This window comes from Apostichopus japonicus, chromosome 6 (genome assembly GCF_037975245.1).
Source record: "Apostichopus japonicus isolate 1M-3 chromosome 6, ASM3797524v1, whole genome shotgun sequence".
Taxonomy (NCBI): domain Eukaryota; kingdom Metazoa; phylum Echinodermata; class Holothuroidea; order Aspidochirotida; family Stichopodidae; genus Apostichopus; species Apostichopus japonicus.
This window is the reverse complement of record NC_092566.1, coordinates 12,830,795-12,858,310: the sequence shown is the minus strand read 5'-3', so window position 1 is coordinate 12,858,310 and position 27,516 is coordinate 12,830,795.

Below are 27,516 nucleotides of genomic sequence, written 5' to 3'. Positions count from 1 at the left end.
TACCGCACATTCGATTGATCAGTAGTGCACATTCTATTTAACGGTTCCACACATTCGATTGATCGATATCGCACATTCGATTTAACAGTACGGCACATTCTTTGTTTTCGGTACTACACATTCGATTGATCGGTAACGAACATTCGATTGATAGGAAACGAACATTCGCTTGATCGGTATCGCACATTCGTATGATCTGTACCGCACATTCAATTCAACGGTACCGAACATTCGATCAATCGATACCGCACATTCCATTGAACAGTACCGAACATTCGATATGTCGGTACCGCACATTCCATTTAACGTTACCGCACATTCGATTAGTCGCTACCGCACATTTGATTGATCGGTAACGCACATTCGATTTAACGGTACGTACATTCACTTCAACGGTACCGTACATTCAATTCAACGGTACCGACATTCGATCGATCGATCGATACCGTACAGTTGCTTTATCGGTAACGCACATTCGATTGATGGGTACCGAACATTCTGTATAACGGTACCGCACATTCGATTCAACGGTACTGCACATTCGAGTTAACGGTACCGCACATTCTATCGATCGATACCCCAAATTCGATTGATCAGTACCGAACATTCAATATATCGGTTGGGCACATTCCATTTAACGGTACCGCACATTCGATTAGTCGGTAGCGAACATTCGATTGATCGGCACCGCACATTCGATTGGTCGGTACCGCACATTTGATTAATAGGTAACGAACATTCGATTGGTCGGTACCGCAAATTCGATTGATCGGTAACGCACATTTTATTTAGCGGTACTGCACATTCGATTTAACGGTACCACACATTCGATTGATTGGCACCACACATTTTATCGATCGATACCGCAAATTCGATTCATGGGTACCGAACATTTCATATATCTGTATCGCACATTCGTTTTAACGGTACTGCACATTCGATTAGTCGGTAGCGCAATTCGATTTATCGGTACCGCACATTCGATTGAACGGTACCGCACATTCGATTGATCGCTACGGTATATTCGATTGGTCGGTACCGAACGTTCGATCGTTAGGTAACGCACATTCGATTGACCGGTACCGCTCATTTGATTGATCGGTACCGAACATTCGATTTAACAGTACCGCACAATCTATTCTACCGTACTGCACATTCGATTGACCGGTACCACTCATTTGATTGATCGGTACCGCTCGTTCGATTGATCGATACCGAACATTCGATTGATCGGTACCGCACATTCGTATGATCTGTACCGCACATTCAATTCAACGGTACCGAACATTCGATATATCGGTACCGCACATTCCATTTAACGGTACCGCACATTGTATTTGTCGATACCGCACGTTCGATTTAACGCTACCGTACATTCGATCGATCGGCACTTACTTTTTTTCGGTACTGCACATTCGATTGATTAGTAAAGCACATTCGATTGATAGGTAACGAACATTCGCTTGATCGGTATCGCACATTCGTATGATCTGTACCGCACATTCAATTCAACGGTACCGAACATTCGATCAATCGATACCGCACATTCCATTGAACAGTACCGAACATTCGATATATCGGTACCGCACATTCCATTTAACGTTACCGCACATTCGATTAGTCGGTAGCGCACATTCGATTGATAGGTACCGCACATTCGATTGACCGGTACCGCACATTCGATTGATCGGTACCGCACATTCGATTTATCGGCACCGCACATTCGATTGATCGGTACCGTACATTCGATTTATCGGCGCCGCACATTCGATTGATCGGTACCGCACATTCGATTTATCGGTACCGCACATTCGATTGATCGGCACCGCACATTCGATTGATCGGTACCGCACATTCGATTTATCGGCACCGCACATTCGATTGATCGGTACCGCACATTCGATTTATCGGCACCGCACATTCGATTGATCGGTACCGCACATCGATTGATCGGTACCGCACATTCGATTGATCGGTACCGCACATTCGATTGATCGGTACGGCACATTCGATTGATCGATACCGCACATTCGATTGATCGGTACGGCACATTCGATTGATCGATACCGCACATTCGATTTATCGGTTCAACATTCGATTGATTAGCCCCGAACATTCGATTCATCGGTTCCGCTCATTCGATTGATCGGTACCACACATTCCGCTTATCGGTACCGCACATTCGATTTATCGGTACCGCACATTCGATTTATCGGTACCGCATATTCGATTGATCGGTACCGCACATTCTATTGATCGGTTCCGCACATTCGATTGATCGGTACCGCACATTCGATTGATCGGTACGGCACATTCGATTGATCGATACCGCACATTCGATTTATCGGTTCAACATTCGATTGATTAGCCCCGAACATTCGATTCATCGGTTCCGCTCATTCGATTGATCGGTACCACACATTCGGCTTATCGGTACCGCACATTCGATTGATCGGTACCGCACATTCGATTTATCGGTACCGCATATTCGATTGATCGGTACCACACATTCTATTGATCGGTTCCGCACATTCGATAGAAAGTTACCGCACATTCGATTGATCGGTACCGCACATTCGATTGATCGGTACTACACATTCGATTGATCGGTACCGCTCATTCCATGGATCGGTACCGCACATTCGATTGATCGGTACCGCACATTCGATTGTTCGGTACAGCACATTCGATTGATCGGTATCGCACATTCGATTGATCGGTACCGCACATTCGATTGTTCGGTACCGCACATTCGATTGATCGGTACCGCACGTTCGAATGATCGGTACCGCACATTCGTTTGATCGGTACCGCCCATTCGATTGATCGGTTCCGCACATTCGATTGATCGGTACCGCACATTCGATTGATCGGTACCGCACATTCTATTTATCGGTTCCGCACATTCGATTCAAAGGTACCGCACATTCGATTGATTGGTACCGCACATTCGATTGATCGGTACCGCACCATCGATTCATGGGTACCGAACATTTCATATATCTGTATCGCACATTCGTTTTAACGGTACAGCACATTCGATTAGTCGGTAGCGCACATTCGATTGAACGGTACCGCACATTCGATTGATCGCTACGGTATATTCGATTGGTCGGTACCGAACGTTCGATCGTTAGGTAACGCACATTCGATTGATCGGTACCGCTCATTTGATTGATCGGCACCGCACATTCGATTGATCGGTACCGCACATTCGATTTATCGGCACCGCACATTCGATTGATCGGTACCGCACATCGATTTATCGGTACCGCACATTCGATTGATCGGTACCGCACATTCGATTGATCGGTACGGCACATTCGATTGATCGATACCGCACATTCGATTTATCGGTTCAACATTCGATTGATTAGCCCCGAACATTCGATTCATCGGTTCCGCTCATTCGATTGATCGGTACCACACATTCGGCTTAACGATACCGCACATTCTATTTGTCGATACCGCACGTTCGATTTAACGCTACCGTACATTCGATCGATCGGCACTTACTTTTTTTCGGTACTGCACATTCGATTGATTAGTAAAGCACATTTGATTGATATGTAACGAACATTCGCTTGATCGGTATCGCACATTCGTATGATCTGTACCGCACATTCAATTCAACGGTACCGAACATTCGATCAATCGATACCGCACATTCCATTGAACAGTACCGAACATTCGATATATCGGTACCGCACATTCCATTTAACGTTACCGCACATTCGATTAGTCGGTAGCGCACATTCGATTGATAGGTACCGCACATTCGATTGATCGGTACCGCACATTCGATTGATCGGTACCGCACATTCGATTTATCGGCACCGCACATTCGATTGATCGGTACCGCACATTCGATTTATCGGCACCGCACATTCGATTGATCGGTACCGCACATTCGATTTATCGGCACCGCACATTCGATTGATCGGTACCGCACATTCGATTTATCGGTACCGCACATTCGATTTATCGGCACCGCACATTCGATTGATCGGTACCGCACATTCGATTTATCGGTACCGCACATTCGATTGATCGGTACCGCACATTCGATTGATCGGTACGGCACATTCGATTGATCGATACCGCACATTCGATTTATCGGTTCAACATTCGATTGATTAGCCCCGAACATTCGATTCATCGGTTCCGCTCATTCGATTGATCGGTACCACACATTCGGCTTATCGGTACCGCACATTCGATTGATCGGTACCGCACATTCGATTTATCGGTACCGCATATTCGATTGATCGGTACCGCACATTCTATTGATCGGTTCCGCACATTCGATTGATCGGTACCGCACATTCGATTGATCGGTACGGCACATTCGATTGATCGATACCGCACATTCGATTTATCGGTTCAACATTCGATTGATTAGCCCCGAACATTCGATTCATCGGTTCCGCTCATTCGATTGATCGGTACCACACATTCGGCTTATCGGTACCGCATATTCGATTGATCGGTACCACACATTCTATTGATCGGTTCCGCACATTCGATAGAAAGTTACCGCACATTCGATTTATCGGTACCGCACATTCGATTGATCGGTACTACACATTCGATTGATCGGTACCGCTCATTCCATGGATCGGTACCGCACATTCGATTGATCGGTACCGCACATTCGATTGTTCGGTACAGCACATTCGATTGATCGGTATCGCACATTCGATTGATCGGTACCGCACATTCGATTGTTCGGTACCGCACATTCGATTGATCGGTACCGCACGTTCGAATGATCGGTACCGCACATTCGATTGATCGGTACCGCCCATTCGATTGATCGGTTCCGCACATTCGATTGATCGGTACCGCACATTCGATTGATCGGTACCGCACATTCTATTTATCGGTTCCGCACATTCGATTCAAAGGTACCGCACATTCGATTGATTGGTACCGCACATTCGATTGATCGGTACCGCACCATCGATTCATGGGTACCGAACATTTCATATATCTGTATCGCACATTCGTTTTAACGGTACAGCACATTCGATTAGTCGGTAGCGCACATTCGATTGAACGGTACCGCACATTCGATTGATCGCTACGGTATATTCGATTGGTTGGTACCGAACGTTCGATCGTTAGGTAACGCACATTCGATTGACCGGTACCGCTCATTTGATTGATCGGTACCGAACATTCGATTTAACAGTACCGCACAATCTATTCTACCGTACTGCACATTCGATTGACCGGTACCACTCATTTGATTGATCGGTACCGCTCGTTCGATTGATCGATGCCGAACATTCGATTGATCGGTACCGCACATTCGTATGATCTGTACCGCACATTTAATTCAACGGTACCGAACATTCGATATATCGGTACCGCACATTCCATTTAACGGTACCGCACATTCTATTTATCGATACCGCACATTCGATTGTTCGGTATCGCACATTCGATTTATCGGTATCGCACATTCGATTGATCGGTACCGCTCATTCGATTTATCGGTACCGCACATTCGATTGATCGGTACCGCACATTCGATTGACCGGTACCGCACATTCGATTTATCGGTACCGCACATTCGATTGATCGGTACCGCACATTCGATTGACCGGTACCGCACATTCGATTTATCGGTACCGCATATTCGATTGATCGGTACCGCACATTCGATTGATCGGTATCGCCCATTCGATTGATCGGTTCCGCACATTCGATTGATCGGTACCGCACATTCGATTGATCGGTACCGCACATTCTATTTATCGGTTCCGCACATTCGATTCAAAGGTACCGCACATTCGATTGATTGGTACCGCACATTCGATTGATCGGTACCGCACCATCGATTCATGGGTACCGAACATTTCATATATCTGTATCGCACATTCGTTTTAACGGTACTGCACATTCGATTAGTCGGTAGCGCACATTCGATTGAACGGTACCGCACATTCGATTTATCGGTACCGCACATTCGATTGATCGGTACCGCACATTCGATTGATCGGTACCGCACATTTCATTGATCGGTACCACATTCGATTGTTCGTTATTGCACATTCGATTGATCGGTATCGCACATTCGCTTGATCGATATCGCACATTCGTATGACCTGTACCGCACATTCAATTCAACGGTACCGAACATTCGATCAATCGATACCGCACATTCGATTGAACAGTACCGAACATTCGATATATCGGTACCGCACATTCCATTTACCGTTACCGCACATTCGAATAGTCGGTAGCGCACATACGATTGATCGGTACCGCACATTAGATTGATCGTAACGGCACATTTGATTGATCGGTAACGCACATTCGATTTAACGGTACCGTACATTCACTTCAACGGTGCCGTACATTCAATTCAACTGTACCGACATTCGATCGATCGATCGATACCGCACAGTTGCTTTATCGGTATCGCAAATTCGATTTATCAGTATCGCACATTCTATTTATCGGTACCGCACATTCGATTGTTCGGTATCGCACATTCGATTTATCGGTATCGCACATTCGATTGATCGGTACCGCTCATTCGATTTATCGGTACCGCACATTCGATTGATCGGTACCGCACATTCGATTGACCGGTACCGCACATTCGATTTATCGGTACCGCACATTCGATTGATCGGTACCGCACATTCGATTGACCGGTACCGCACATTCGATTTATCGGTACCGCATATTCGATTGATCGGTACCGCACATTCGATTGATCGGTATCGCACATTCGATTGATCTGTACCTCACATTCGAATTATCGGTTCCGCACATTTAATTGTTCGGTATCGCACATACGATTTATCGGTATCGCACATTCGATCGATCGGTACCGCACATTCGATTGATCGGTACCGCACATTCCATTGCTCGGTACCGCACATTCCATTGATCGGTATCGCACATTCGATTGATCGGTACCTCACATTCGATTTATCGGTACCGCACATTTGATTGTTCGGTATCGCACATACTATTTATCGGTATCGCACATTGGATTGATCGGTACCGCACATTCGATTTATCGGTACCGCACTTTCGATTGATCGGTACCGCACATTCGAATGATCGGTACCGCATATTCGTTTTTATCGGTACTGCTCATTCCATTGATCGGTATCGCACATTTAATTGATCGGTACCGCACATTCGATTGTTCGGTACCGCACATTCGATTGATCGGTACTGCACATTCGATTTAACAGTACCGCACATTCTATTTGTCGATACCGCACGTTCGATTTAACGCTACCGTACATTCGATCGATCGGCACATACTTTTTTTTTCGGTACTGCACATTCGATTGATAAGTAAAGCACATTCGATTGATAGGTAACGAACATTCGCTTGATCGGTATCGCACATTCAATTCAACGGTACCGAACATTCGATCAATCGATACCGCACATTCCATTGAACAGTACCGAACATTCGATATATCGGTACCGCATATTCCATTTAACGTTACCGCACATTCGATTAGTCGGTATCGCACATTCGATTGATCGGTAACGCACATTCGATTTAAGGGTACCGTACATTCAATTCAACGGTACCGATATTCGATCGATCGATACCGCACAGTTGCTTTATCGGTATTGCAAATTCGATGTATCGGTATGGCTAATTCTTTTTATCGGTAACGCACATTCGATTGTTCGGTATCGCCCATTCGATTTATCGGTATCGCACATTCGATTGATCGGTACCTAACATTCGATTGATCGGTACCGCACTTTCGATTGATCGGACCGCACATTCGATTGATCGGTACCGCACATTCGATTGACCCCTACCGCACATTCGATTGATAGGTACCGCACATTCGATTGATCGGTACCGCACGTTCGATTGATCGGTACCGCACATTGGATTGATCGTTCATGCACATTCTATTCATAGGTTCCGCACATTCAATTGATCGGTACCGCACATTCGAATGATCGGTACCACACATTCGACTTATGGGTACCGCACATTCGATTGATCGGTACCGCATATTCGATTCATCGGTTCCGCACATACGATTCATCGGTTTCGCACATTAGAATGTTCGGTACCACACATTCGACTTATGGGTACCGCACATTAGATTGATCGGTACCGCACATTCGATTCATCGGTTCCGCACATTCGATTGATCGGTACCGCACAGTCGTTTGATCGGTACAGCACATTCTATTGATCGGTTCCGCACATTCGATTGAAAGTTACCGCACATTCGATTTATCGGTACCGCACATTCGATTGATCGGTACTACACATTCGATTGATCGGTACCGCTCATTCCATTGATCGGTACCGCACATTTAATTGATCGGTACCGCACATTCGATTGTCCGGTTCTGCACATTCGATTGATCGATACCGCACATTCGAATGATCGGTACCGCACATTCGATTGATCGGTACCGCACATTCGATTTAAGGGTACCGTACATTCAATTCAACGGTTCCGATATTCGATCGATCGATCGATACCGCACGGTTGCTTTATCGGTATTGCAAATTCGATGTATCGGTATGGCTAATCAATTGAATGTGCGGAACCGATGAATAGAATGTGCATGAACGATCAATCCAATGTGCGGTACCGATCAATCGAACGTGCGGTATCGCTCATTCCATTGATCGGTACCGCACATTCGAATGATCGGTTCCGCACATTCGATTGAAAGTTACCGCACATTCGATTTATCGGTACCGCACATTCGATTGATCGGTACTACACATTCGATGGATCGGTACCGAACATTCGATGGATCGGTACCGCACATTCGATTGATCGGTTCCGACATTCGATTGATCGGTAACGAACATCCGATTGTTCGGTACCGCACATTTGATTTATCGGTAACTCACATTCAATTGATCGGTAACGTACATTCGATTGTTCGGTACCGCACATTCGATTGATCGGTTCCGCACATTCGATTGATCGGTACCTAACATTCGATTGATCGGTCCGGAACATTCTATTCATCGGTTCCGCACATTCGATTGATCGGAACGGCAAATTCGATTTATCGGGACCGCACATTCGATTTATTTGTGCCACACATTCGATTGATCGGTTCCGGACATTCGATTGATCGGTACAGCACATTCGACTGATCGGTACCGCACATTCGATTTATCGGTACCGCACATTCATTTTATCGGTACCGCACATTCGATTGTTCGGTAACGCACATTCGATTGTTCGGTACCGCACATTCGATAGAAAGATACCGCACATTCCATTGATCGGTACCGCACATTCACTTTATCGTTACCGCACATTCGATTGATCGGTACCGCCCATTCTATTGATCGGTACCGTACATTCGATTGACCAGTCCGGAACATTCGATTGATCGGTTCCGGACATTCGATTGATCGGTACAGCACATTCGACTTATCGGTACCGCACATTCGATTTATCGGTACCGCACATTCATTTTATCGGTACCGCACATTCGATTGTTCGGTAACGCACATTCGATTGTTCGGTACCGCACATTCGATTGAAAGATACCGCACATTCCATTGATCGGTACCGCACATTCACTTTATCGTTACCGCACATTCACTTTATCGTTACCGCACATTCGATTGATCGGTACCGCCCATTCTATTGATCGGTACCGTACATTCGATTGACCAGTCCGGAACATTCAATTTATCGGTTCCGCACATTCGATTGATCGGAACGGCACATTCTATATATCGGTACCGCATATTCGATTCATCGGTTACGCACGTTCTATTGATCTGTACCGCACATTCATTTTATCGGTACCGAACATTATATTTATCTGTACCGCACATTCGATTTATCCGTACCGCACATTCGATTTATCGGTACCGCATATTCGATTGATCGGTACCGAACATTCGATTTATCGGTACCGCACATTCATTTGATCGGTTCTGCACGTTCGATTGTTTGATACCGCAAATTCGATTGATCAGTTCCGCACATTCGAATGATAGGTTCCGCACATTCGATTGATCGGTACCGCACATTCGATTGAAGATACCGCACATTCCATTGATCGGTACCGCACATTCACTTTATCGTTACCGCACATTCGATTGATCGGTACCGCCCATTCTATTGATTGGTACCGTACATTCGATTGATCAGTCCGGAACATTCAATTTATCGGTTCCGCACATTCGAATGATCGGAACGGCACATTCTATATATCGGTACCGCATATTCGATTCATCAGTAACGCACGTTCTATTGATCTGTACCGCACATTCATTTTATCGGTACCGAACATTATATTTATCTGTACCGCACATTCGATTTATCCGTACCGCACATTCGATTTATCGGTACCGCACATTTTGGTACCGCACATTCGATGGATCGGTACCGCACAATCGATTGATCGGTACCGCACATTCGATGGATCGGTACCGAACATTCGATTGATCGGTACCGCACATTCCATTTTATTGATACCGCACATTTGATTGATCGGTACCGCACATTCGATGGATCGGTACCGCACATTCGATTGATCGGTACCGAACATTCGATGGATCGGTACCGAACATTCGATTGTTCGGTACCGCACATTTGACTTATCGGTAACTCACATTCGATTGATCGGTAACGCACATTCGATTGTTCGGTACCGCACATTCGATTGATAGGTACCGCACATTCGATTGATCTGTACCGCATATACCATTGATCGGTCCGGAACATTCTATTCATCGGTTCCGCACATTCGATTGATAGGAACGGCAAATTCGATACATCGATACCGCACATTCGATGGATCGGTACCGCGCATTCGATTGATGGGTACCGAACATTCGATTGATCGGTACCGAACATTCGATTGATCAATACCGAATATTCGATTGATTAGTACCGCACATTCATTATATCGGTACCGCACGTTCTATTTATCGGTACCGCACTCTCGATTTGTCGGTACGGCACATTCCATTTATCGGTACCGCACATTCCATTTATCGGTACCGCAATTTCAATTTATTTGTACCGCACATTTAATTGTTCGGTACTGCACATTCGATTGATCGGTACCGCACATTCGACTTATCGGTACCGCACATTCGATTGATCGGTACCGAACATTCGATGGATCGGTACCGCACATTCGATTGATCGGTTCCGCACATTCGATTGATTGGTACCGAACATTCGATTGTTCGTTATTGCACATTCGATTTATCGGTATCGCAATTTCAATTTATTGGTACCGCACATTCGATTGATCGGTACCGCACATTCGATTTTTCGATACCGAACATTCGATTGATCGGTTCCGCACATTCGATTGATTGGTACCGAACATTCGATTGTTCGGTACCGCATATTTGATTTATCGGTAACTCACATTCGATTGATCAGTAACGCACATTCCATTGTTCGGTTCCGCACATTCGATGGATTGGTACCGAACATTCGATTGTTCGGTACCGCACATTCGATTTATCGGTACCGCAATTTCGATTTATTGGTACCGCACATTCTATATATCGGTACCGCACATTCGATGGATCGGTACCGCACTTTCGATGGATCGGTTCCGCACATTCGATAGATCGGTACCGAACACTCGATTGAACGGTACCGCAATTTCGATTTATTGGTACCGCACATTCTATATATCGGTACCGCACATTCGATGGATCGGTACCGCACTTTCGATGGATCGGTTCCGCACATTCGATAGATCGGTACCGAACACTCGATTGAACGGTACCGCACATTCGCTTGATCGGTTCCGGACATTCGATTGATCGGTACCGCCCATTCGATTGATCGGTACCGTACATTCGATTGATCATTCCGTAACTTTCGATTTATCGGTAACTCACATTCGATTGATAGGTACCGCACATTCGATTTATCGGTACCGCACATTCATTTGATTGGTTCTGCAAGTTCGATAGTTTGATACAGCAAATGCGATTGATCGGTTCCGCACATTCGATTGATAGGTACCACACATTCCATTGAAAGGTACCGCACGTTCGATTGATCGGTACCGCACATTCACTTTATCGTTACCGCACATTAGATTGATCGGTACCGCACATTCGATTGATCGGAACGGCTCATTCTATGTATCGGTACCGCACATTCATTTATCGGTACCGCACATTACATTTATCTGTTTGACTTATCGGTAACTCACATTCGATTGATCGGTAACGCACATTCGATTGTTCGGTACCGCACATTCGATTGATAGGTACCGCACATTCGATTGATCTGTACCGCACATACGATTGATCGGTCCGGAACATTCTATTCATCGGTTCCGCACATTCGATTGATAGGAACGGCAAATTCGATACATCGATACCGCACATTCGATGGATCGGTACCGCGCATTCGATTGATCGGTACCGAACATTCGATTGATCGGTACCGAACATTCGATTGATCAATACCGAATATTCGATTGATTAGTACCGCACATTCATAATATCGGTACCGCACGTTCTATTTATCGGTACCGAACTCTCGATTTGTCGGTACGGCACATTCCATTTATCGGTACCGCACATTCGATTTATCGGTACCGCACATTCGATTGATCGGTACCGAACATTCGATTGATCGGTACCGCACATTCGATTCATCGGTACCGAACATTCGATTCATCGGTACCGCACATTCGATTGATCGGTTCCGCACATTCGATTGATTGGTACCGAACATTCGATTGTTCGGTACCGCACATTCGATTTACCGGTACCGCAATTTCGATTGATTGGTACCGCACATTCGATTGATCGGTACCGCACATTCGATTTTTCGATACCGAACATTCGATTGATCGGTTCCGCACATTCGATTGATTGGTACCGCACATTCGATGGATCGGTTCCGGACATTCGATTGATCGGTACCGCACATTCGAATGATAGGTACCGCACATTCGATGGATCGGTACCGCACTTTCGGCTTATCGGTTCCGCACATTCGAATGAGAGGTACCGAACATTGGATTGATCGGTCCGCACATTCGATTGATAGGTACTGCACATTCGATGGATTCTGCACGTTCGATTGTTTGATACCGTAAATTCGATTGATCGGTTCCGCACATTCGATTGATCGGTACCGCAATTTCCATTTATTGGTTCTGGACATTCGATTGATCGGTTCCGGACATTCGATTGATCGGTACCGCCCATTCGATTGATCGGTACCGTACATTCGATTGATCATTCCGTAACTTTCGATTCATCGGTAACTCACATTCGATTGATAGGTACCGCACATTCGATTTATCGGTACCGCACATTCATTTGATTGGTTCTGCAAGTTCGATAGTTTGATACAGCAAATTCGATTGATCGGTTCCGCACATTCGATTGATAGGTACCGCACATTCGATTGATCGGTACCACACATTCCATTGAAAGGTACCGCACGTTCGATTGATCGGTACCGCACATTCACTTTATCGTTACCGCACATTCGATTGATCGGTACCGACCATTCGATTGATCGGAACGGCTCATTCTATGTATCGGTACCGCACATTCATTTATCGGTACCGCACATTACATTTATCTGTTTGACTTATCGGTAACTCACATTCGATTGATCGGTAACGCACATTCGATTGTTCGTTACCGAACATTCGATTGTTCGGTACCGCACATTCGATTAACCGGTACCGCAATTTCGATTTATTGGTACCGCACATTTGATTGATCGGTACCGCACATTCGATTTTTCGATACCGAACATTCGATTGATCGGTACCGCACATTCGATTGATTGGTACCGAACATTCGATTGTTCGGTACCGCACATTCGATGGATCGGTACCGCACATTCGATTGATCGGTTCCGCACATTCGAATGATAGGTACCGCACATTCGATGGATCGGTACCGCACATTCGGCTTATCGGTTCCGCACATTCGATTGAGAGGTACCGAACATTCGATTGATCGGTACCGCACATTCGATGGATCGGTACCGCACATTCGATTGTTCGGTACCGCACATTTGATTTATCGGTAACTCACATTCGATTGATCGGTACCTAACATTCGATTGATCGGTCCGGAACATTCTATTCATCGGTTCCGCACATTCGCATGATCGGAACGGCAAATTCGATTTATCGGGACCGCAATCTCGATTTATTTGTGCCACACATTCGAATGATCGGTTCCGGACATTCGATGGATCGGTACCGCACATTCGATTAAACGGTACCGCACATTTGATTGATCGGTACCGCACATTCGATTGATCGGTACCGCACATTCGATGGATCGGTACCGCACATTCGATTGATCGGTACCGAACATTTGATGGATCGGTTCCGAACATTCGATTGATCGGTTCCGCACATTCGAATGATAGGTACCGCACATTTGATTTATCGGTAACTCACATTCGATTGATCGGTAACGCACATTCCATTGTTCGGTACCGCACATTCGATTGATCGGTACCGCACATACGATTGATCGGTCCGGAACATTCTATTCATCGGTTCCGCACATTCGATTGAACGGTACCGCACATTCTATATATCGGTACCGCACATTCGATCGATCGGTACCGCACTTTCGATGGATCGGTTCCGCACATTCGACAGATCGGTACCGAACACTCGACTAAACAGTACCGCACATTCGATTGATCGGTATCGAACATTCGATTGATCGGTACCGCACATTCGATTGAACGGTACCGCACATTCGATTGATCGGTACCGCACATTCGATGGATCCTGCACGTTTGATTGTTTGATACCGCTAATTCGATTGATCGGTTCCGCACATTCGATTAATCGGTACCGCAATTTCCATTTATTGGTTCTGGACATTCGATTGATCGGTTCCGGACTTTCGATTGATCGGTACCGCCCATTCTATTGATCGGTACCGGACATTTGATTGATCAGTCCGTAACTTTCGATTTATCGGTTCCGCACATTCGATTGATCGGAACGGCACATTCTATATATCGGTACCGCATATTCGATTGATCGGTTACGCACGTTCTATTGATATGTACCGCACTTTCATTTTATCGGTACCGCACATTTTATTTATCTGTACCGCACATTCGATTAATCCGTACCGCACATTCGATTGATCGGGACTAAACATCCGATTGATCGGTACCGCACATTCGATTTATCGGTACCTCAATTTCCATTTATTGGTTCCGGACATTCGATTGATCGGTTCCGGACATTCGATTGATCGGTTCCGCACATTCGAATGATAGGTACCGCACATTCGATTGATCGGTACCGCACATTCGATTGATCGGTACCGCACATTCGATGGATCGGTACCGCACATTCGATTGATCGGTTCCGCACATTCGATTGATAGGTACCGCACATTCGATTGATCGGTACCGCACATTCGATTGATCGGTACCGCATATTCGATGGATCGATACCGCATATTCGATTGATCGGTACCGAACCTTCGATGGATCGGTACCGCACATTCGATTGATCGGTACCGCACATTCGATTGATCGGGACTAAACATCCCATTGATCGGTACCGCACATTCGATTTATCGGTACCGCAATTTCCATTTATTGGTTCCGGACTTTCGATTGATCGGTTCCGCACATTCGATTGATCGGTACCGCACATTCGATTTATCGGTACCGCACATTCGATTGATCGGTACGGCATATTCGATGGATCGGTACCGCACATTCGATTGATCGGTACCGCACATTCGATTGATCGGTACCGCATATTCGATGATTCGGTACCGCACATTCGATTGATCGGTACCGCACATTCTATTGATCGGTACCGCACATTCGATGGATCGGTACCGCACATTCGATTGATCGGTTCCGCACATTCGATTGATAGGTACCGCACATTCGATTGATCGGTACCGCACATTCTATATATCGGTACCGCACATTCATTTATCGGTACCGCACATTACATTTATCTGTACCGTACATTCGATTTATCCGTAAAGCACATTCGATTGATCGGTACCGCACATTCGATTGATCGGGACTAAACATCCCATTGATCGGTACCGCACATTCGATTGATCGGTACCGCAATTTCCATTTATTGGTTCCGGACATTCGATTGATTGGTTCCGGACATTCGATTGATCGGTACCGCACATTCGATTTATCGGTACCGCACATTCGATTGATCGGTACCGCATATTCGATGGATCGGTACCGCACATTCGATTGATCGGTACCGCACATTCGATTGATCGGTACCGCATATTCGATGGATCTGTACCGCACATTCGATTGATCGGTACCGCACATTCTATTTATCGATACCGCACAATCGATTGATCGGTACCGCACATTCGATTGATCGGTTCCGCACATTCGAATGATAGGTACCGCCCATTCGATTGATCGGTACCGCACATTCGATTGATCGGTACCGCACATTCGATGGATCGGTACTGCACATTCCATTTATCGGTACCGCACATTCGATTGATAGGTACCGCACATTCGATTGATCGGTACCGACCATTCGATTGATCGGTACCGCATATTCGATGGATCGGTACCGCACATTCGATTAATCGGTACCGAACCTTCGATGGATCGGTACCGCACATTCGATTGATCTGTTCCGCACATTCGATTTATCGGTAACTCGCATTCGATTGATCGGTAACGCACATTCGATTGTTCGGTACCGCACATTCGATTGATCGGTACCGCACATTCGAATGATAGGTACCGCACATTCGATTGATCGGTACCGCACATTCGATTGATCGGTACCGCACATTCGATGGATCGGTACCGCACATTCGATTGATCGGTTCCGCACATTCGATTGATAGGTACCGCACATTCGATTGATCGGTACCGCACATTCGATTGATCGGTACCGCATATTCGATGGATCGATACCGCATATTCGATTGATCGGTACCGAACCTTCGATGGATCGGTACCGCACATTCGATTGATCGGTACCGCACATTCGATTGATCGGGACTAAACATCCCATTGATCGGTACCGCACATTCGATTTATCGGTACCGCAATTTCCATTTATTGGTTCCGGACTTTCGATTGATCGGTTCCGCACATTCGATTGATCGGTACCGCACATTCGATTTATCGGTACCGCACATTCGATTGATCGGTACGGCATATTCGATGGATCGGTACCGCACATTCGATTGATCGGTACCGCACATTCGATTGATCGGTACCGCATATTCGATGATTCGGTACCGCACATTCGATTGATCGGTACCGCACATTCTATTGATCGGTACCGCACATTCGATGGATCGGTACCGCACATTCGATTGATCGGTTCCGCACATTCGATTGATAGGTACCGCACATTCGATTGATCGGTACCGCACATTCTATATATCGGTACCGCACATTCATTTATCGGTACCGCACATTACATTTATCTGTACCGTACATTCGATTTATCCGTAAAGCACATTCGATTGATCGGTACCGCACATTCGATTGATCGGGACTAAACATCCCATTGATCGGTACCGCACATTCGATTGATCGGTACCGCAATTTCCATTTATTGGTTCCGGACATTCGATTGATCGGTTCCGGACATTCGATTGATCGGTACCGCACATTCGATTTATCGGTACCGCACATTCGATTGATCGGTACCGCATATTCGATGGATCGGTACCGCACATTCGATTGATCGGTCCCGCACATTCGATTGATCGGTACCGCATATTCGATGGATCTGTACCGCACATTCGATTGATCGGTACCGCACATTCTATTTATCGATACCGCACAATCGATTGATCGGTACCGCACATTCGATTGATCGGTTCCGCACATTCGAATGATAGGTACCGCCCATTCGATTGATCGGTACCGCACATTCGATTGATCGGTACCGCACATTCGATGGATCGGTACTGCACATTCCATTTATCGGTACCGCACATTCGATTGATAGGTACCGCACATTCGATTGATCGGTACCGACCATTCGATTGATCGGTACCGCATATTCGATGGATCGGTACCGCACATTCGATTAATCGGTACCGAACCTTCGATGGATCGGTACCGCACATTCGATTGATCTGTTCCGCACATTCGATTTATCGGTAACTCGCATTCGATTGATCGGTAACGCACATTCGATTGTTCGGTACCGCACATTCGATTGATCGGTACCGCACATTCGATTGATCGGTACCGAACATTCGATTGATCGGTCCGGAACATCCTATTCATCGGTTCCGCACGTTCTATTGATCGGAACGACAAATTCGATATATCAGAACCGCACATTCGATTGATCGGTCCCGCACATTCGATTTATCGGTACCGCACATTCATTTGATTGGTTCTGCAAGTTCGATAGTTTGATACCGCAAATTCGATTGATCGGTTCCGTACATTCGATTGATAGGTACCGCACATTCCATTGATCGGTACCATAAATTACATTGAAAGGTACCGCACCTTCGATTTATCGATACCGCATAATCGATTGATCGGTACCGCACATTCGATTGATCGGTACCGCACATTCTATTTATCGATACCGCACATTCGATTTATCGGTACCTCACATTCGATTGATCGGTACCGCACATTCGATTGATCGGAACCGAACATTCGATTTAACGATACCAAACATTCCATTGATCGGTACCGCACATTCGATTGATAGGTACCGCACATTCGATTGTTCCGTACCGCACATTCGATTGATCGGACCGCACATTCGATTGATCGGTACCGAACATTCGATTGTTCGGTACCGCACATTCATTTTATCGGTACCGCACATGCGATTGTTCGATACCGAACATTCGATTTATCGGTCCGGAACATTCTATTCATCGGTTCCGCACATTCGATTGATCGGAACGGCAAATTCGATATATCGGTGCCGCATATTCGATTGATCGGCTACGCACGTTATATTGATCTGTACCGCACATTCATTTATCGGTACCGCACATTTTATTCATCTGTACCGCACATTCGATTTATCGGGACTAAACATCCGATTGATCGATACCGCACATTCGATTTATCGGTACCGCAATTTCCATTTATTGGTTCCGGACATTCGATTGATCGGTTCCGGACATTCGATTGATCGTTACCGCACATTCGATATATCGGTACCGCACATTATATTTATCGGTATCGCACATTCTATTAATCGGTACCGCACTTTCGATTGATCGGTACTGAACATTTGATTTATCCGTACCGCACATTCGATTTATTGGTACCGCACATTCGATTTATCGGTACCGCATGTTCGATTGATCGGTACCGCATATTCATTTGATCGGTACCGAACATTCGATTGATCGCTACCGCACATTCGATTGATCGGTACCGCACAATCGATTGTTCGGTACCGCACATTCGATTTATCTGTACCGCACATTCGATTGATCGGTACCGCACATTCGACTGATCGGTACTGAACATTCGATTTATCGGTACCGCACGTTCGATTGATCGGTACCGCACATTCATTTGATCGGTACCGAACATTCGATTGATCGGTACCGCACATTCGATTGATCGGTACCGAACATTCGATTGATCGGTACCGCACATTCTATTGTTCGGTACCGCACATTCGATTTATCTGTACCGCAAATTGGATTGATCGGTACCGCACATTCGATTTTTCGGTAACTCACATTCGATTGATCGGTAACGCACATTCGATTGTTCGGTACCGCACATTCGATTGATCGGTACCGCACATTCGATTGATCGGTACCGAACATTCGATTGATCGGTACCGCACATTCTATTGTTCGGTACCGCACATTCGATTTATCTGTACCGCAAATTGGATTGATCGGTACCGCACATTCGATTTTTCGGTAACTCACATTCGATTGATCGGTAACGCACATTCGATTGTTCGGTACCGCACATTCGATTGATCGGTTCCGCACATTCGATTGATCGGTACCTAACATTCGATTGATCGGTCAGGAACATTCTATTCATCGGTTCCGCACATTCGATTGATCGGAACGGCAAATTCGATTTATCGGGACCGCAATATCGATTTATTTGTGCCGCACATTCGATTGATCGGTTCCGGACATTCGATTGATCGGTACCGCACATTCGACTTATCGGTACCGCACATTCGATTTATCGGTACCGCATATTCACTTTATCGGGACCGCAATATCGATTTATTTGTGCCGCACATTTGATTGATCGGTTCCGGACATTCGATTGATCGGTACCGCACATTCGACTTATCGGTACCGCACATTCGATTTATCGGTACCGCATATTCACTTTATCGGTACCGCACATTCGATTGTTCGGTACCGCACATTCTATTGATCGGTACCGCACATTTGATTTATCGGTAACTCACATTCGATTGATCGGTAACGCATATTCGATTGTTCGGAACCGCACATTCGATTGATCGGTTCCGCACATTCGATTGATAGGTACCTAACATTCGATTGATCGGTCAGGAACATTCTATTCATCGGTTCCGCACATTCGATTGATCGGAACGGCAAATTCGATTTATCGGGACCGCAATTTCGATTTATTTGTGCCACACATTCGATTGATCGGTTCCGGACATTCGATTGATCGGTACCGCACATTCGATTTATCGGTAACTCGCATTCGATTGATCGGTAACGCACATTCGATTGTTCGGTACCGCACATTCGATTGATCGGTACCGCACATTCGATTGATCGGTACCGAACATTCGATTGATCGGTCCGGAACATCCTATTCATCGGTTCCGCACGTTCTATTGATCGGAACGACAAATTCGATATATCAGAACCGCACATTCGATTGATCGGTCCCGCACATTCGATTTATCGGTACCGCACATTCATTTGATTGGTTCTGCAAATTCGATAGTTTGATACCGCAAATTCGATTGATCGGTTCCGTACATTCGATTGATAGGTACCGCACATTCCATTGATCGGTACCATAAATTACATTGAAAGGTACCGCACCTTCGATTTATCGATACCGCATAATCGATTGATCGGTACCGCACATTCGATTGATCGGTACCGCACATTCTATTTATCGATACCGCACATTCGATTTATCGGTACCTCACATTCGATTGATCGGTACCGCACATTCGATTGATCGGAACCGAACATTCGATTTAACGATACCAAACATTCCATTGATCGGTACCGCACATTCGATTGATAGGTACCGCACATTCGATTGTTCCGTACCGCACATTCGATTGATCGGACCGCACATTCGATTGATCGGTACCGAACATTCGATTGTTCGGTACCGCACATTCATTTTATCGGTACCGCACATGCGATTGTTCGATACCGAACATTCGATTTATCGGTCCGGAACATTCTATTCATCGGTTCCGCACATTCGATTGATCGGAACGGCAAATTCGATATATCGGTGCCGCATATTCGATTGATCGGCTACGCACGTTATATTGATCTGTACCGCACATTCATTTATCGGTACCGCACATTTTATTCATCTGTACCGCACATTCGATTTATCGGGACTAAACATCCGATTGATCGATACCGCACATTCGATTTATCGGTACCGCAATTTCCATTTATTGGTTCCGGACATTCGATTGATCGGTTCCGGACATTCGATTGATCGTTACCGCACATTCGATATATCGGTACCGCACATTATATTTATCGGTATCGCACATTCTATTAATCGGTACCGCACTTTCGATTGATCGGTACTGAACATTTGATTTATCCGTACCGCACATTCGATTTATTGGTACCGCACATTCGATTTATCGGTACCGCATGTTCGATTGATCGGTACCGCATATTCATTTGATCGGTACCGAACATTCGATTGATCGCTACCGCACATTCGATTGATCGGTACCGCACAATCGATTGTTCGGTACCGCACATTCGATTTATCTGTACCGCACATTCTATTGATCGGTACCGCACATTCGACTGATCGGTACTGAACATTCGATTTATCGGTACCGCACGTTCGATTGATCGGTACCGCACATTCATTTGATCGGTACCGAACATTCGATTGATCGGTACCGCACATTCGATTGATCGGTACCGAACATTCGATTGATCGGTACCGCACATTCTATTGTTCGGTACCGCACATTCGATTTATCTGTACCGCAAATTGGATTGATCGGTACCGCACATTCGATTTTTCGGTAACTCACATTCGATTGATCGGTAACGCACATTCGATTGTTCGGTACCGCACATTCGATTGATCGGTACCGCACATTCGATTGATCGGTACCGAACATTCGATTGATCGGTACCGCACATTCTATTGTTCGGTACCGCACATTCGATTTATCTGTACCGCAAATTGGATTGATCGGTACCGCACATTCGATTTTTCGGAAACTCACATTCGATTGATCGGTAACGCACATTCGATTGTTCGGTACCGCACATTCGATTGATCGGTTCCGCACATTCGATTGATCGGTACCTAACATTCGATTGATCGGTCAGGAACATTCTATTCATCGGTTCCGCACATTCGATTGATCGGAACGGCAAATTCGATTTATCGGGACCGCAATATCGATTTATTTGTGCCGCACATTCGATTGATCGGTTCCGGACATTCGATTGATCGGTACCGCACATTCGACTTATCGGTACCGCACATTCGATTTATCGGTACCGCATATTCACTTTATCGGGACCGCAATATCGATTTATTTGTGCCGCACATTCGATTGATCGGTTCCGGACATTCGATTGATCGGTACCGCACATTCGACTTATCGGTACCGCACATTCGATTTATCGGTACCGCATATTCACTTTATCGGTACCGCACATTCGATTGTTCGGTACCGCACATTCTATTGATCGGTACCGCACATTTGATTTATCGGTAACTCACATTCGATTGATCGGTAACGCATATTCGATTGTTCGGAACCGCACATTCGATTGATCGGTTCCGCACATTCGATTGATAGGTACCTAACATTCGATTGATCGGTCAGGAACATTCTATTCATCGGTTCCGCACATTCGATTGATCGGAACGGCAAATTCGATTTATCGGGACCGCAATTTCGATTTATTTGTGCCACACATTCGATTGATCGGTTCCGGACATTCGATTGATCGGTACCGCACATTCGACTTATCGGTACCGCACATTCGATTTATCGGTACCGCACATTCATTTTATCGGTACCGCACATTCGATTGTTCGGTACCGCACATTCTATTGTTCGGTACCGCACATTTGATTTATCGGTAACTCACATTCGATTGATCGGTAACGCACATTCGATTGTTCGTTACCGCACAATCGATTGTTCGGTACCGCACATTCGATGGATCGGTACTGCATATTCTATGGATCGGTACCGAACATTCGATTGATAGGTATCGCACATTCGATTGATCGTTACCGAACATTCGATTGTTCGGTAACGCACATTCGATTGATCGGTACCTCACATTCGATTGATCGGTACCGCACATTCGATTCATCGGTATCGCACATTCGATCAATCCGTTTCGCACATTCGATAAATCGGTTACGCACATTCGATTCATCGGTACCGGACATTATATTTATCGGTATCGCACATTCTATTAATCGGTACCGCACATTCGATTGATCGGTACTGAACATTTGATTTATCCGTACCGCACATTCGATTTATTGGTACCGCACATTCGATTGATCGGTTCCGCACATTCGATTGATCGGTACCTAACATTCGATTGATCGGTCAGGAACATTCTATTCATCGGTTCCGCACATTCGATTGATCGGAACGGCAAATTCGATTTATCGGGACCGCAATATCGATTTATTTGTGCCGCACATTCGATTGATCGGTTCCGGACATTCGATTGATCGGTACCGCACATTCGACTTATCGGTACCGCACATTCGATTTATCGGTACCGCATATTCACTTTATCGGTACCGCACATTCGATTGTTCGGTACCGCACATTCTATTGATCGGTACCGCACATTTGATTTATCGGTAACTCACATTCGATTGATCGGTAACGCATATTCGATTGTTCGGTACCGCACATTCGATTGATCGGTTCCGCACATTCGATTGATAGGTACCTAACATTCGATTGATCGGTCAGGAACATTCTATTCATCGGTTCCGCGCATTCGATTGATCGGAACGGCAAATTCGATTTATCGGGACCGCAATTTCGATTTATTTGTGCCACACATTCGATTGATCGGTTCCGGACATTCGATGGATCGGTAACTCACATTCGATTGATCGGTACCACACATTCGATTGATAGGTCCCGCACATTCGATTTATCGGTACCGCACATTCATTTGATTGGTTCTGCAAGTTCGATAGTTTGATACCGCAAATTCGATTGATCGGTACCGCACATTCGATTGATCGGTACCGCACATTCTATTTATCGATACCGCACATTCGAATGTTCGGTACCGAACATTCGATTGATCAGTACCGAACGTTCGATTGATCGGTACCGCACATTCGATTGTTCGGTACCGCACATTCGATTGATCGGTACCGCACATTCGATTGATCGGTACCACACATTCGATTGTTCGGTACCGCACATTCTATTGTTCGGTACCGCACATTTGATTTATCGGTAACTCACATTCGATTGATCGGTAACGCATATTCGATTGTTCGGTACCGCACATTCGATTGATCGGTTCCGCACATTCGATTGATAGGTACCTAACATTCGATTGATCGGTCAGGAACATTCTATTCATCGGTTCCGCACATTCGATTGATCGGAACGGCAAATTCGATTTATCGGGACCGCAATTTCGATTTATTTGTGCCACACATTCGATTGATCGGTTCCGGACATTCGATTGATCGGTACCGCACATTCGACTTATCGGTACCCCACATTCGATTTATCGGTACCGCACATTCATTTTATCGGTACCGCACATTCGATTGTTCGGTACCGCACATTCTATTGTTCGGTACCGCACATTTGATTTATCGGTAACTCACATTCGATTGATCGGTAACGCACATTCGATTGTTCGTTACCGCACAATCGATTGTTCGGTACCGCACATTCGATGGATCGGTACTGCATATTCTATGGATCGGTACCGAACATTCGATTGATAGGTATCGCACATTCGATTGATCGTTACCGAACATTCGATTGTTCGGTAACGCACATTCGATTGATCGGTACCTCACATTCGATTGATCGGTACCGCACATTCGATTCATCGGTATCGCACATTCGATCAATCCGTTTCGCACATTCGATAAATCGGTTACGCACATTCGATTGATCGGTACCGCACGTTCGATTGATCGGTACCGCACATTCTATTGATCGGTACCGCACATTCTATTGATCGGTACCGAACATTCGATTGATCGGTACCGTACATTCGATCTATCGGTACCGTATATTCGATTGTTCGGTTCCGCACATTTGATTGATAGGTACCGAACATTCGAGTGATAGGTACCACACATTCGATTGATCGGTACCTCACATTCGATTCATCGGTAACGCACATTCGATTTATCCGTACCGCACATTCGATTTTTCGGTACCGCAAATTCAATTGATCGGGAACGCACATTCGATTGATCGGTACCGCACATTCTATTGATCGGTACCGAACATTCGATTGATCGGTACCGCACATTCGATTGATCGATACCGCACATTCGATTGATCGATAACGCACATTCGAGTGATACGTTCCGCATATTCGATTGATCGGAACCGCACATTCGATTGTTCGGTACCGCACATTTGATTGATAGGTACCGCACATTCGATTTATCGGTACCGCACATTATATGTATCGGTTTCGCACATTCGATTAATGGGTACCGCACATTTGATTGATCGGTACCGCACATTTGATTATCGGTTCCGGACGTTCGATTGATCGGTACCGCAGAATCGGTTGATCGGTATAACACATTCGATTGATCGTTACCGCACATTCGATTGATCGGTACCTCACATTCGATTGATCGGGACCGCACATTCGATTGATCGGTACCTCACATTCGATTGATCGGGACCGCATATTCGATTAATCGGTACCGAGCATTCGATTGATCGGTACCGAACTTTCGATTGATCGGTACCGCAAATTGGATTGATCGGTAACGCACATTCGATTTATCGGTACCTCACAATCGATTGATCGGTATCGCACATTCGATTAATCGGTAGCGCACATTCGATTAATCTGTACCGAACATTCGATTTATCCGTACCGAACATTCTATAGATCGGTAACGCACATTCGATTTATCGGTACCTAAAAATTGATTGATCGGTACCGCACATTCGATTGTTCGATACCGCACATTCGATTAATCGGTACCGCACATTTGATTGATCGGTACCGAACATTCGATTGATCGGTACCGCCCATTCGATTGATCGATACCGTACATTCGATTGATCAGTCTGGAACATTCGATTGATCGGTTCCGCATATTCGATTGATCGGAACCGCACATTCGATTGTTCGGTTCCGCACATTTGATTGATAGGTACCGAACTTTCGAGTGGTCGGTACCGCACATTCGATAAGATAAGATAAGATAAGTAAAACTTTATTGATCCCTAAGGGAAATTCAGGCACTCGCTCATAAAACAGTGAAAAAGTTACAAAAATAGATTTGTATATTGTACAATAAGACAGTAAGAATAATAAGAAAAGTCAATTTATGAAAGTCAACGTAATAAAACCTCATTAAAAAGCTTAATTGCACGGGGTATGAAAGAATCTCTGTATCTATTGGTTTTGAGACACGGAAGTCTCAACCTGCCACTGCCTCTGGACATCTGACTATTATGAAGTAGCTCATAGAGGGGGTGGGTATGGTCCTTCCATACCGCTTCCAGTTTGGACTCGAGAAGGCTGTGGTAGACCGAGTCAATGGAAAGCAAGGGTTCCCCGACTACCCTCTCTGCTTTCTTAATGATGCTATTAATACGATCTATTTCATGTTTGTTTACATTCCCACCCCAGCAAACCAAGCAATAACGCCAAACCCCGCTAATGGTACAATTATAAAACATTTCAAGGATGTCATGACGAACATTAAAATTCGACATCTTACGGAGGCAGTACAATCTAGAATTCAACTTTTTAACCAATATATCAATATGATCTCCTCACATCGGTACCGCACATTCGATTCATCGGTACCGCACATTCGATTTATACGTACCGCACATTCGATTGATCGGAACCGCACATTCTATTGTTCAGTTCCGCACATTTGATTGATAGGTACCGCACATTCGAATGATCGGTACCGCACATTCGATTTTTCGGTACCGCACATTCTATTGATCGGTACCGCACATTCGATTGATCGGTACCGCACATTCGATTGATCGGTACCGCACATGCGATTGTTCGGTACCGCACATTCGATTGATCGGTACCTCACATTCGATTCATCGGTAACGCACATTCGATTTATCCGTAACGCACATTCG